The 15,582-nt window shown below is 45.9% G+C and overlaps 1 long non-coding RNA gene across 1 annotated transcript; it reads right to left on the bottom strand.

The window, feature by feature from the left end:
* Positions 1–719: 719 nt before the first annotated feature.
* Positions 720–14,868, bottom strand: LOC123388871. Its single transcript, XR_006603393.1, has 3 exons — positions 14,770–14,868; positions 5,461–5,654; positions 720–860 (listed from the first exon to the last, which is right to left on the bottom strand). It is a non-coding gene; the product is annotated as an uncharacterized LOC123388871 (long non-coding RNA).
* Between the last annotated feature and the right edge of the window lie 714 nt (positions 14,869–15,582).

The raw sequence follows: 15,582 nt of genomic DNA, 5'->3' as shown, positions 1-15,582 counted from the left end.
ATAAAAAAAAATAAATTAAAAACAAAACAAAACAAAAAAAAAAAAAAAAAACATGAGAAAAAAATACATATGTTCTAATTCATCTACCCTGAATCTTCAGTGATATGGAATTCCTACAGGAGATGTGCAAACACTCTACCTCCTCATGTCTTCTCTACTCTATGTGAGTGACCTTCTCACTGACCCTCTTGATTTTTGCTGAGATGATGATCCCAGCGTTGTGAGATTGAGCCCTGTGTCATGCTCTACAAAGCGTGCAGTGCCTGCTCAGTGTCTCCCTCTCTCTCTCCCCCCCCCCTCAAAAAAAAAAAAAAAAAAGCATATCCACTCAGATATCCATTTGTGAAAATGCCCAATATTTTTTAGTCTAGTTTACTGGCCCTAAAAAGAATGTGTTGACAGAAAACATTTATTTTGGAGAGAATGTCTATTTATAAGATAACCCTGCAATAACTCAGGATTCTGCTAACAGAAGCAACCTGTAGTTCAGATGTTTTGTTTGGAGAAGGGACTTGCAGAACCTTCTCCATATGTGCCACTAAATAATTTTCCCCAAGCAAGAAACTCTAGATATTCTGGTTAAGGGTACATCTTCAATTTAATCAAAAAGAAGATGGTATCTTTGCCTCCAGAAGAAAGATAGAAGCCAGCAAAAGAGGCACCCAAGTCAAGCCCTGAACCTCAACCCAGGCTGAAATTTCAGAACCAGGACAACTTACTGCTGTGATGCACATCCATCAGGGAGATGACAGGGGTCACACTCCTGTACGTGCTGCACTTGAATCTGCACTGAAGAGACAGAGGCTGGATACATTGGACGCTGCCAAGGAGGCCAAGTCACCTGAGCCTTGAAGCACCACCTGTGAAAACAGAGAGAGCATTTAGCTGAGGTCTCAGGACCCATACTCCAGAAGATACAATGTCATACAAAACTGAAAGCATGCTCCTCCCTTCCAACTGAAAGCACAAGCTCAGATATGCTAAAACCACAGGAACCTGAAATTGGTGAAAGACTTAGCATTGCTTCTGGCAGACCTTCAAATAATACATGCATGGTAAATTGGCTACCAGGAGTTCCATGATATCGATGCCAGTCCCAAGCAGGAGGATGTTTGCCAGGTGATGGCCCAGAGGTCTCTCACCATTTCCAACTAGTGACGAGAGTCTAAGTAAAGTTCCTGATTCACCAAGAACCCGAACAGGAGATCTGTAGAAACCCTATTTCAACTCCATTTTGCATGACCATCCTAGGGTTGCTTACTTCTCCTTGAAACTTCTTTCACTTTTGACAAGCGTTCTCATTAATCTACCCCGTAACTTCAATGACACAGAACTCCCATAGGAGATATGCATATACTCTACCTTCTCAGTGTCTTTTCTACTCTACATGAGTGACTCTGTTAGTCTTTCTTTTTTCACAACTCTACTTGGCTGAAATGAGCCTCTGGTCTTTCATTTCTAAGACATGCCTCTCATGGACCCTGGAACTCAAAAAAAGAAATAAAAAACCAACAACTAATCACCATCCAAAATGAATGTAAAGTATACCTAAGAGATTGAAAATTATTTCACTCCTAACCAGTGTTTATGCTACTGACCCAACAGGCATGCCCTCCAACAGCCAGCTTCTAGAGGATTCTGGGAGGATTTGGGCTATAGTTCAGATAGGATTTTACCAAACAGAATACACTGCCAGCCTCCAAGGTAAGGTCCCCAAACCCGATTGGGAATTAAATAGATTCAGAGCTTCACAGGACACATTGTGAGGCACAGAAATGCCTGGCGGTGGTGACAGTGGGTGCCAGTCCACATAGGTGATGGATTTCAATTCAACGGATTTGGGATGGTTTTTTTTATGAAAGAAGGCAGCCGCAAGCACACTTGGTTTATTAGCATCTATTCTAACTCAGCCTGGCAGGCATAGTGATGGATCATTCCATACAGATTTTGAAACCCTGCTGTGCTGGAACTTTTCATGAGGAATCTCTAGAGTGAACTTTCAGTAGTGTGTCCAAGCCAAAGCCAAGCACGATGCTCTCATCAGACATGACTGCAATGCCTGTCGATTTGGATTGATTTATCTTTGTGAGGTCCCCCAAATATCCTGAGATTCCTATAGCTGCCAACAAGTAACTTTTCCAACTCATCTGGCAAGGCTCCTGGGCACTGTGTGAACTTCACATCAAGGTGTGAAGCCTCTATTGTCAATGGGCTCCACAAAGCCACCCTTAAATTCCTGAAAATTGTCTGGTCATTATCTGAGTTTATACACGTTACTCTCAAATTGGACATTTCACCCAATCCTCTGGTAAAATAACCAATGTTTCCAGTGGTGTCCTGTTACAAGAAAAAGGCACTTGTGATGAACCTATGCTAATAATCCTAAGTACCTTGGAAGAAAGAATTCTCCCTGAGAGTTTCTGAATGATGGAGGGTTCAGAGAGGGAGAGAAGTTAAATGCTCCCATTTGTTCACACAGAAATATTTCATCACATTTCTGTAGATCATGGATACTTTCAGATACAATTTTCCTCAATCTGGAAGAAGAAAGATTAAAGAACCAGCAATGTTTCAAAGAAGAGTAACAAAGGTAGGCTCATCTTCCTCAACTCACTCTGTCCCCCCCCCTTATTAATTCTTGTTTGGCTTGAATGCAGCTTTTCCATAAGTTCTGTAAATCTGTACCCAGTTGAGTTTGAGGATTTTCACGATCAGACACTAAGACCTCATGAGACACATCACCGTGTAAAGTCACAGGTATTTAGTGGTAGAGTAGTAATGAAAGGCCTGTGGACACACGCTTAATGAGATATATTTTCACTGAACATTGAAGGCAAGACATCAGCATGGAAGCAGAGAGGCCACAAGACACGCATCCTAGTCCCTAGGGCATGGCCTGTCCATGAGTTTCTGTATCTTCAAGCCAAACATACTCATATATTCTGAGCTAAGAGTTCTGCTTCTAGAATTTTCTCCCAAGGAAAAAAACAGAGGAGTTGTAAAGGATTTGCAACAGTGTTCATGGAGGCTTCCTGGATGATGGTGACACCATGCATCCCACCGCCTTGCCTGAGGCCCACAAAACTGTTCAGTGCCCACTTTGTATCCATCATGGTCAGGCAGGTGTAGCCCTTTCTCCCCTGGATGAGCAGCACACCCTCTCCTGGTCTCCACCATGCCACTCAGCCTCTGTGATCCATGTCATTGATGGGTCTCTTTGGAAGATGTTAACCTGCATAGGCGTGGAAGGAGCAAATATACTCCTTCCCACCCTTACTCCCTCCTTGCACCCATCCAAGGTTTGTGCAGGGGGAGCAGAGCTGAAGGGACATGCAGATGGGGTTCTTCTTCTGTGGAGCTTCCAAGAATCCCCTTGCACAGAGCCTGAGCCTTACTGCTTATCAGGATATTTTGGTCTATATCCCCACTGCCCACCCAAGCCACGAGGCAGCATTCCACCTGCCAGCCTCCACAGAAAGAACTCCTGTACCCTAGCTAGCTTCCCTTCACCCAACACCCAAGTGCTGACCGAGGCATTCAAAAGGAGACTGGATTAGGAGACACACACACTGTACCCAGGTGCCTGACTGTGCTCCACACCACACATTCTACTTCAGCATTGTGGAGATGGCAGAATTCCCGCTTTGTGCTTTTTGCCCTGAGACATGCCAACGCTCCAATGTGTCACAGAGTACAGAGCCAGTCTTCAGCCCCCCTGTGATCTGGCTGTCTGATGTGGCTGCATGGGCCTGACCACCTCCCCCTCCCTGACTCCAGTCCTTTCCTATGAGCATATGCCTGGGCCCTGCAACTCTGGCTCTGCTCTGGTGCCCCAGGCCCTGGTTACAGATCGTCAATAGGCAGTTGAGGATCCACAGACTCTGGCTTGCTGGAACTGTACTCCCATAAACCCAACCATCATGGTGACCAATGTGGACCCAAGTGACAGATAGGACCACAGCCCCCCACTTACTGCTCAACCTCAGGGGGCACTTCTGAAGCAAGGCACATCAGACCCAAATACCTGCTCCCAGCCCCCTCCCCAGCAGCCAAATAACCCCTAGGGACAGATGTATAGGGAAGCCAACACAATCTACAGTCCAGGCTTTGCATATCACTCAGCCTCTCATGGTACGCAGTTGAATCAGAGAAGGATTAAGCACAACAGCACAAACAACACTTGAGTAGTGATAAAATGTGTTTCTCCCCAGGATGGCAACATTTCCAGACACCCTGTAGTCAGCCTGGTTGTCAGCCTACCTGTGCTACAGTAAGAGCCCTGCTCTGACACTGATGAGCAAGCCACAGACCAAGAGTACCTCTGCAGGTAAGTAGGCCCAAAGGTATCATGGATCCTTTCATTTTGTTGTTTTGATTTTTCTCCAAAGTCCAGGAAGATACCTCTGGGGCATGGATGGTGCTCTCCATTCAAGAGCACAGGACATAAATGAGCCATATATTCCCCTCAACTCCACTCCTGTGTTAGGCCTGGTCAAGCTACTTCCTGTGTGCTACCCTGTGACATCAGCAAGACCAATGCACAGCCTGCTCTCTGGATGTGGAGAGAACAGGGATGCAGTCCCTGAACCACACATTCTGAAGCCAGAACTCTAAGGGATCTAGGCATGAGGGCAGGTTGTGTCACAGAAACTGGCAGGCATCACACTGTCCTGAAAGCCACCCAGGCTCCTGGCAGCCTCAGAGAGGGGGTTCAGTGCCTGCTATGCACTCCATATTGTCCCTGATTTTTCCTGACTCAGGCCTAAGCTGGAATCCCTGTGGTCCCTCCAAGGTCAGGTGGCATAAAAAGACCTAGAGTGGTTGGGGTGGCCCTGGAAAGGGAACCCACTGATGCAGATCCCAGAATGAGGTTGGAAGACATAGCAGGGGCTCACAGATATGGGAATCCACAGCAGATTGCTGTGGGAACAGGGAGCCAGTGTCTGTGGAGGGTCTTCACAGACACTGCCTCAACAGCTGTGTCCCTGGTAAATGACTGAATCTGTTTATGCCCCACATCTTCTATAAAACTGGGCCTCACAGCCTTTTATCCCCCATAATTTTGTGAGGAGAAACCAAGACAATGAACAATAAGCACCTCACCAGTGCTTGGAACAGAAGCAGCATCCATGAAGACATATCTCCCTAGCACTGCTTGGTAGAAAACGTGTTTTGGAACCCCTGGCTCAGCTGGTCATGTCATTTTGATCATCAGAGAAAAATCACCTGGCTTCAGGGAGCCTCCCTCCAACATGGTGACTCAGAGCCACCCTGATCCAGTTACACAACCTCCTCTCCAGGGACATTCCTGCCAGTATGGTAAATATCGTGGTGTGTAGACACACCACCCTGTAAGCTCTGCCCCAGGAAGCTGTGGATCCAGCAAGTTTGTGGCTCCCAGTTGGGCCCAGCTGTCCTCCCCATGTCACCAGGACAGTGGACCTGGGCCTGTGGCCTTACCACGCTTGTCAGTGGTGATGATGTTGGCCTCTAGGGGCTCCCCAAGCCCTGCCTCATCTTGATCATCAGTCTGAAGATGTATGCTGACTCTGGGGCCAGCTCAGTGGCCGTGTATTGCCCCACCATGGCACCCATCTCCACTGTGGTGAACATGCTGGAGTTGCTGTTGGCTAGGCAGTAGATGATCTGATATCCTGTGGGTGGGACAGGAGGACCATGCATCAGTCTCATCATCCCCTTGAACCCAACATTCCCACCACCCTGCCACCACCACGCTGCCGTGTTTCTGCCATGTCCTCCTCCTCTGCCAGCAGCATCTGAGAGGAATGGCACAGCCACAGTGGCAGATGGAGCCTCTGAGTGCTGGGCCCCCATGACTCTCATTCCCTTCCATCCATTCCACCACCAAGATGTGGAAACAGTTTCATCTTTAGTGATCCAATACTTACATAAAACACCAATACTCATCATATCAGCAATCTAAAACCTCCCAAAAAACCAACTTCCAGAACCAGATGCATTTCGTGCTAAATTCTGCCATTCAGGGAAGGATTCATATCATTCTGTTCCCCACTTTTCCAAAAACTAGAAGAGAAAGCTTCTAAACTCATTTGCTGAGGCAAACATAACCCTAATGCAAAAATAAATGAGGACCCCCCCAAGACAAGAGTCTTACAGTCCAATATCCCTGATGACCATAGATGCAAAAATGTTCAACAAAATACTAGCAACTCAAGTTCACCAATATGCTGAGAAAATCATATACTATGATCAAGTGGGATCTTGCAGGAATGCAATGATGGTTTACAGGTACACATTTTTCAAAGCATATTAAGAAAATAAAGAATAAAAATGATGTGATTATCTTGGGATCCAGGAAAGAATTTGACATACTTTAATATCCGTTTGCAATCAAAATTATCATCAGTGTGTAGAGCAGGAATATACCTCAATACCGAAAAGGAAATATATGGGGTGCCTGGGTGGCTCAGGGGGTTAAAGCCTCTGCCTTAAACTCAGGTCATTATCCCAGGGTCCTGGATTATCACAGGGACGGGACTGGAAGAGATTATGCTGAGTGAAATAAGTCAAGCAGAGAGAGTCAACTATCATATGGTTTCACTTATTTGTGGAGCATAACAAATATCATGGAGGACAAGGGGTGTTAGAGAGGAGAAGGGAGTTGGGGTAATTGGAAGGGGAGGTGAATCATGAAAGACTATGGACTCTGGAACACAACTGAGGGGTTTGAAGTGGCAGGAGGGTGGGAGGTGGGGGGTACCAGGGGGTGGTATTATAGAGGGCATGGATTGCATGGAGCACTGGGTGTGGTGCAAAAATAATGAATACCGTTTTTCTGAAAATAAATAAATTAATTTAATTTTAAAAATTTAAAATAAATAAATAAATAAATAATAAATAAATCAAATAAATAAAAAATTAAATTAAATTAAATCAAATCAATAAAATAAAATAAAATAAATCTTTTTTTAAAAGGCCATATATGACAACCACACAGATTATGTAACATCCGATAGTGAAAAGTTTTTGCTCTTTCTATTTCGTCTAAGATCACCTAAGTTAGAACATTGCCGATCTTTCCTTGCCACTCTTGTTGAACACAATATTGAAAATCCAAGGTAGAACAATTTTGCAAGAAGTTAATCAGAAGGCATCAAAAGTGGAAAGAAAGAAGTAAAAAATGGTCACTATTTGCAGATAATATAGAATATAAGGAAAACCTAAAAGAAGCCAGTGAAAAATTGTTCAAACTATGACTAAATTCAGTAAAGGGGGAGGATAAAATATCACTACCCCAAAATCTGCTGTTTCTATATGCTAATAACGAATCATCAGAAAATAAATTAGGAAGATCATCCCACCTGAAGTTACATGAAAAAGAATGAAACACCCAGGAATATACTTCACCAAGATGTAAAATCTTGTATGATGAAAACGACAAGACGGGAAGGAAAGAAACTGAAGGCAACACACATAAACCAAGAGACACCGCATATTCATGGGTGAGAAAAATTAATAATGGTAAAATGTACATACTTCTCTAAGCCATCTACAGTTTCATTACAATTCATGTCAAAATTCTAAGGACATTTTTCACAGAAAGAGAAGAAAGTTTCTAAACATTTGTATGATTCCACAAAAGACTCTGAGTACCAGAACAATCTAGAGAAAGAAGAACCACACTAAAGGCATCGTGCTTGCTCATTTCAGACTAATGACAAAGCTAGAGTAATCAAAACAAACTATCATTGTCATAATAACAGACAAACACATCACCAGGTGACAGGAGAGAGCCCAAAATTAAACACACACATCTATGTTCTGGGAACTTATGACAAAGGAGCTAAGAATAAACAAGGGGGGAAAAGTGTCTCTTTCATCAATGGTGCTGGGAACACTGGAGAGCCACATGCAAAAGAACAAAACTACCCCATTCTCTTACACCATACACAAAAATTAACTCAAAATGTGTCAAACAATTGAATATAAGTCCTGGAACTATAAAACTTGTAGCAGAAAACCCAGGGTTTGGAATGGTCCTTGATGAAAGGTCTTAGTAGTGGTGCTTTTAAGCGGACACAAAAGTAAAAATAAACAAAGAGGCAAAGTGTGGGCCTACATGTAACTATAAAACATCCAAACAACAAAGGAAACCATCAACAAAATAAAATGGTAACTTAAGGTAAAACATTTGTAAATTATATATCGGGTAAGGGGTTACTATTCAAAATATAAAGAACTCATGCCACTCAACAACAAAACAAAAGAAAACAAAGCACACAAAAGCACCAAAAACATCAAAAACACCACAAGTTATCTAGTGCATCAGGAGAAGTTCCAAATAGACATTATCCTAAAGAAGACATATAGATGTTCTACTTGAACTTGGAAAGATGCTCATAATTAATCATCAGGGAAATGCAAATCAAACCATAATGAGGCCCTACTTCATACCTGTCAGAAGGGCTGCTATCAAAAACAGGAGAAATAGCAAGTTTTGGCAAAGATGTGGTGTAGAGGAAAACTCTAGTCCATCATTATGGGGACTATAAATGGGTATGGCCATTATGGAAAACAGTATGGAAGTTCCTCAAAAAAATTGGAAATAGAGCAACCAAAGGAACCAGCATTTCCCTTTCTGAGTATTTATATGAAGGGAATGAAATTACTAATTCACAAAGGTATATTCACCCCTGTGTACACTGCAGGATTATTTACAACAGTGAAAATAAAGAAACAACCTAAATGCCATCAGTGGATGAATGAATAAAGAAACTGTGGTCGATAAACTGAGTGGAATCCTACTCAGCCATAATAAAGTATGCAATCTTTTGATTTACAACATGGTGGCCCTTGAAGGCATTATGCTAAATAAAACAGGCCAGACAGAAAGACAAATACTAGAAATCACTTACATGTAGAACTTTAAAACAAAACCAAACCAAAAATGTGAGCTCACAGACAGAACAGATGGGGTCTGGCAGAAGTTTGGGGTTGGAGCTGGGAGAAATGGGTGAAGGTGTCAAAAGGAAAAAAGAAAACAAATCCAAATTTAGCATCTTTTTTTTTTCAATTAAGTAATCTGTACCCCCAATATGACTCAAACTTGTAACCTGGAGATCAAGAGTCACACACTCCACCAACCCTGACAGCCAGGGTCCTGCAATTGTCACATCTTCCGATACTCAGTGTATGGAGAAAGGGGAAACTAATTTAATCTATGGTATTTTGAGGGCTAGGTATTTTTTGGTAAATGTACAAAAGAAAGAACACATTCTTCAGGGTAACACATTCAGGACTGTATCTAGTTCTAATATTTATCATGACACTGAGAAAATAACTTGCCTTTTTAATTTAATTATTTATTTGAGAGACAGAAAGGGGGGGATATAAGCAGGGGGAGGGACAGAGGGAGATGGAGAAGAAGACTCCCCACTGAGCAGGGAGTCTGAACTGGGGTTTGATCCCAGGAACCTGGGATTATGTCCTGAGTCAACGGCAAGCTTCAACAACTAAACCACCCCAGTGTCCTTCTTAACCTATTTTCTGCCTGTTTCCCCACCTCTGAGGATATTATGAATATTTGCTTTTAGAACAGCTTCTATTTTTAATTTAATAACAGTTTTTAGATTTGAATGAAATAGAGGTCACTTAGAATAATACATATGAGAGTAGGCCCTCAAAAAAAATGTTTTTAAAAATCTTATTCTGGGGGTATCTGGGTGGCACGGTCATTAAGCAGCTGACTCTTGATTTGGGCTCAAATCAAGTTCCCAACTTCTAGGAGAGAGCCCCACACCAGGCTCCACACTCAATGGGTACGCTGCTGGAGGATTCCCTCTCTCCCTCTGACCCTCCTCTCTCTAGCATATGCTTGTGCATGCAATCTCTTTCTGTCTCTACAATAAATAAATATGTCTTAAAAAGGCTAATCTTGAACATTTGGTGGTTGCATAATCATTTTCATTATTGGGCAGTATCTCCTAGTCTACAAAGCACTTTTATACATACTTTCTTATTGGAGTCAGGATATGGTCCTGGGAGAAGAATTTATTGTTTTATTTATATAGGAAAATAAAGAAAACCAGACTTAGAGCAGGGCTGTGCTATGCTCATGACTGCAGAGCTAACAGATGATCTTCTGTTTTTCAGTCCAATGGAGAAAGAAAAAAAAATCCAGACACTGTAACAAGAGCCAATGAAGGGCACTAGAAACTGATAATGGAATCAATGCAGTAAGATGATGCAATATTTTAAAATATTTACCCACCCAGCAGTGGAACAACTAAATATGTAGAGCATATATGAACAGACCTACGAGAAGTAATCAGCACTAATACCATAGGGAACTTTAATACCTCACACTTCTCTCAATGATACACCATCCAGACAGAAGATCACAAAGGAAACATTAGCCTCAGACAACCTGTTACTTAGATGGACTTGACAGATACACACAGAACCCTCCATCCAAAAGCAGCACATGGAATGCACTCCTCTCAAGTGAACCTAGAACATTCTCCACCATAGGTCATATGTGAGGCCACAAGACAAGTCAATAAACTCCAGAAGCCTAAGATTTTCCCAAATGATGAGTGAAACCAAATCGACCATTTTTTCCAAACACAGTGGCATAGAACTAGAAATCAATTACAAGAAGAAAACTGGAAATTCATAAACACAGAGACTAAACAACATGCTACTGAACAACCAATTGAATTCATGGGCAAACTGAAATAGGAACACAGAAATACTTTGAGGGAAATGAAAAAATAATACAATCAAACAAAAGTTATGGAATGCAGTAAAACAGGTTCTAAAATGGGGCACCCGATTAGTCAGTGAAGCACTGTGACTCTTGATCTTGTGGTTTTGAGTTTCAACCCCACACTGGGCATAAAGATTGTTTTAAGTTTTTGAAGACGTCATTTATTTATTTGACACAGAGGGAAAGAGAGAGAGACTGAGCAAAGTGGAAGGAGTAGCAGGCAGCAGAAGAGGGTGAAAGTGGCTCCCCATGCTAACCAGAGAGCTGATGCAGTGCTCAATTCCAGGACCCTAAATTCATGACCTAAGCCAAAGTCCAATGCCTAACAGGCAGCCCTAACACCCTAACACAGGCACCCCTTAGAGCTAACTTAAAAAAAAAAAAAAAAGTGGTTCGAAGAGGGAAGTTTATAATACAGGCCTAACTCAAGAAACAAGAAACATCTCAAATAAACAACCTAACTTGATAACTCAAGGAAACATAAAAAGCACAAATGAAGTCCAATGTTTGTAGAACAAAGGAAGGAACACATCAGAACTGAAATAAGTGAAATACAGACTAAAAAGTCAACAGAAATATTAAGAAAGAAAGAAAGAAAGAAAGAAAGAAAGAAAGAAAGAAAGAAAGATCAACAAAGAGCTGGTTCTTTGAAAAGAACAAAGCTGACAGAGTCCCATCCAGACTCAAGCTAAGAAAAAAGAAAGAGGACTCATCCTCAGAAATGAAAGAGATATTCCCTGATACCATAGATATGTAAAGGCTCATAAGAAAGTCTTATGAACAATTACAACCCAACAAGCTGGATAATCCAAAAGAAAAGGATACATTCCCAGAAACATACAACTTTCCAAGACTGAATCTTGAAGAAACAGAAATTCTGAACAAACCAATGACCAGTAGGGAGATTAAATAAGAAACCAAAAACTTCCAACAAGCAAATTCCAGGACCCCATGGTTTCACCAGTGAATTCTATGAATCATCCACAGGAAAAAAAAAAAAAAAAATACCAATCCTTCTCCAACTCTGCCAGAAAAACAAGAGGAAGGAATGCTCCCTGCCTCATTTTATGAGTCCAGCATGGCCCTTATCAAAACATCCCAGTGTGCCCCAAGAAAATGTCAGACAAGTATCTCTCATGAACATAGACATAAAAATCATCACACATGGACTCTGTAAAACAATCTGAGGGGTTTGAAGTGGTGGGGGTGGGAGGTTGGGGTACTAGGCTGTGGGTATTACAGAGGGCACGGATTGCATGGAGCACTGGGTGTGGTGAAAAAATAATGAATACTGTTTTTCTGAAAATAAATAAATTAATTTAATTTTTTAAAAAATGAAGGGGCAATTGGTGTTACAAAGCCATACAGAGAAGAGGCTGTTATTCACACTTATTCTCTCATATGATTTTCAAAGATTTGAGATATAACCTCTGAAATATTCATTATTTCTTGTTAATAGCTTAAAATAAATCTGGTATCAAGTTTTAAAAAAATCATCACACATATCATACTAATGTGCCGCATTCACAAAATGAAGGATCAACATCATAGGACCATCTCAATATATGGAGAAAAAGCATTTGATAGTGCTGCTACCAAATCACTGCCCCCCCCATCTGTGCTTCTGCTGCCTGGCTGGTCCCCACACCCCAAACCATGGCCACCCCCCTGTGCCATCCCCCCACTGCCACCCTGCTGCACCTCACACACCCACCTCCATCCCTTCCACCCCCCATGGCTGACAGGCCACTGCCACCAGTGCTGCCACCCTCCACTCTGCTACTCCACAGCAGTGCCCCTTTGTAACACAACAGCTAACCCTCACCATAGCTGTCCTGCTGCCCTGTGTGCTGCAACTGATTCCCTGCTCTGTCACCCCCAGTGCCCCTACCACTCCCTTGTGCACTCCCAGAACTCTGCCACCCTGCTGCACCACTCTCCAGTGCTTCTACTGGTCTGGTGCCAGTGTTTCCAACAACAACACCACTGCTACTGTGGTCACCCAGCTGTTCCTGCCCATCTCCACCACCCCGCCCTGCCCCCAAGCCATGCCATGCCATTGCCAGGCAGCTGCTGTCCTGCTGGTCCCTCCCAACCACATCCGGGCAAATCCCTCCCCGCTTCACCTCCATATTGGCTGCCATCCAACTGCACTTCCTTAAGTCACTGCCTTTCTCAAGTCACTGCTGTCTCACTGCCCCCCACTGCCATTTCTTCACTGCATACTGTCCCCTTGCTGCCGCAACTGTGGATAGCCCCTGCCCTGCCCACACAGATATTAACCTGATGCTCTTGCCCTGCTAGTCCCACCAAACACCCCCGAAATGTTAACGCCTGTTGGCCCCCCATCCCTGCTCCAGTGCCTCCAGATTCCCTCCCCGTTGACCTGCTGCTGCCCCCCCACTCATCCCAGCCTTCTCCCAGTGCTACTTCCTGGGTGCCCCTGCCTCATGACCCTGCCGTCTGCAGCACACCCCTCATTCTGCCCACATCACCACCGCTGCTGTTGCTAAGCTTCTGCCCTGTGCCCCAGGCCACTGCTGACCTTCACTGTCCAGTCCCCACTGACATGCATTAAGGCCCTACCCCGCCCTTCATGCCCTTCCTGTGCAGTTGCTGTGCCACTGCCTCCCAGTTGGTTCCATCCCCCCTTCTCCCCACGCCACCACCTGCCTGCCACCCCGCATGCACCTGTGCAGCCACACTGTCCCATCCTGCCCACCAGCATGCTCATTACTGTCCTGCTGCCCCACCACATTGCTGCTACCATCCCTCTGTGCTCTCCCTGCACCTCTACCCTGCTGGGTGCCCCACACCCCCACTACCAAAACCATGCCTTCACTATCATTGCCCCCTTACCGCCACCCTGCTTCTTATCTGCTGCCATCCTGTGTCCCACTCTTGCCCTATGTCCTGCTGCTGCCCTGTGTCCTGTTGCTGCTGGTCTTCGTATCCCAGCCCTATGCAGCCCTGCCCTTTGACTTGCATGCCTGCCTCACCTGCCACGCTGCCCCCGTGCTGTTCTAGCCACCCCTTCCTGCAGCTACTACCTAGTGCGAACCCTGCCCCCCACTCCAGAGCCTTCGTGATTTTCTACCCCTGTTCCCGCGCTGCTGCCATCCCATGAGTCCCACTCCACCTTCCCCACACTGGTACCACCAGGCTGCCCCCACAACATGAGTCGCTCCCACCACGCTGCAACCCCGTCCACAGTGCCCCCACTTACAACCACCATTTCCTTTCCACTGCTATCCTGGGTCCCCGCTGCATCTGCTATCAGTGGTGCCACCCTGTAGACATGCACCAAGCCCAGCAAAGCGTGGCCCTTGCTCGCTGCCTGACCCCACCACACCATGATATTGGTGTCCGTTTTATATCCAGCTAGTCCTGCCCAGGCCCAAGCGACACTACCGCCTAGCTACTCCCCCCTCCCCCACTCCAATGCCTCCTGGCTGCCCAGTATGTACAGCACACCCCACGCTACTGCCAGCTTCCTGCCCCCCAAAAATGCACCCCTGCCACCCTGCTGTGCCCTCCCAGGCCCCCTTACTGCTGGGCCACTTCTGTCCTGTGCCCACAGCCTCTGCTGTGCTTCACTGCCCCACCTTGTTGGCATGCACTATGAGCAGGCCCAATAAACCAGCCAAGCTGTCGCTGTGCTGCTGCCTCAGGGCTGGTCCCACACTCCCTATGCCGCCCTGCCGCCTATATTCCATCCCCCCACAGGTGCCACACGGCTGCCCTACTCGGGTGTCATGCAGCTTCCCCTTACCACAAGAAGCTTCCCCTCCCTGTACCAGTGCTGCCTGATGACACCCCCACTCCCTGCCCCACTGGCCCCGCCAGTTAGAACCGTTAGACTGTACTAGCCTCTCTGCCACCTCCTTGCCCCCATGGAGTTTAGCAGCCTTGCCCACCAGACCATGACACTGATGCCCCACTGATGCCAGGCTGGTCCCTCTCCTCCACCCACCACGACCAAGTAGCTGCTTCCCCCTCCCCCTGTTCCATTGCCTCACCGGCCACACGCATTACTGCTTTGCACGCCCATCCCCTTGGCCCCCTCACGCTGCCACCATCTTGCTGCCCGACACATGTACCCTTGCCACCCTGCTATATGCCCCACACAACCCTCTTTACCACTGCTGCTGTGGCTCCACTGTTGCCCTGTGTCCCAGCCTCTACTGTGCTTTGGTGCCGCGCCCCCTTGAAGTGCACAAAGGGCCTGCCCCCCACGCCTGCCCCACTGATGCTGCCCTGCCCACTTTACGTTTACTATGGGCCCGCCTACCACACCTGCCCCACTGATGCTGCCCATCCCCTTTATATGTATTATGGACCCATGCACCCTGCCCTCCTAACTACTGCTACCCCGACTCATTGACGTGCAGGATGGGCCACCCACCGCGGGCTCCTAACTGTTGCTGACCAGCCCCCTTGACCTGAAGGATGGGCCCACCCACCTAGTCCTCCTCACTTTGATGCCCCGTCCCCTTGATGTGCACGACAGGCCTGCCCACCAACAACCTCCTAACTGTTGCTGCCCCCCCTTGACCTGCAAGATGGACGTGCCCACCACGCCCACCACGCCGCTGCTGCCCAACCCCTTGACGTGCACTCTGCGCCCCCCCATCACGCCTCACTGTTGCCGCCCCGCCCCCTTGACGTGTACGATGGGCCCGCCCAACCACACTCTCCCTGCTGCTGTTGCTCCGCCCCCTTGACGTGAACCATGGGCCCGCCCACCATGGCATCCTAACTACTGCTGCACTGCTGCCTGGGGCTGCTCCCACCTTCTCACCCCCTCTGCGGCCGCCTAGATTCCACCTATC

Source organism: Mustela putorius, unplaced genomic scaffold, assembly GCF_011764305.1.
Source record: "Mustela putorius furo isolate JIRA1106 unplaced genomic scaffold, ASM1176430v1.1 tig00003914_pilon_pilon_pilon, whole genome shotgun sequence".
NCBI classification, from domain to species: Eukaryota; Metazoa; Chordata; class Mammalia; order Carnivora; family Mustelidae; genus Mustela; species Mustela putorius.
The sequence above is the reverse complement of the archived record's forward strand: the minus strand, read 5'-3'. Positions and strand labels throughout refer to the sequence as shown.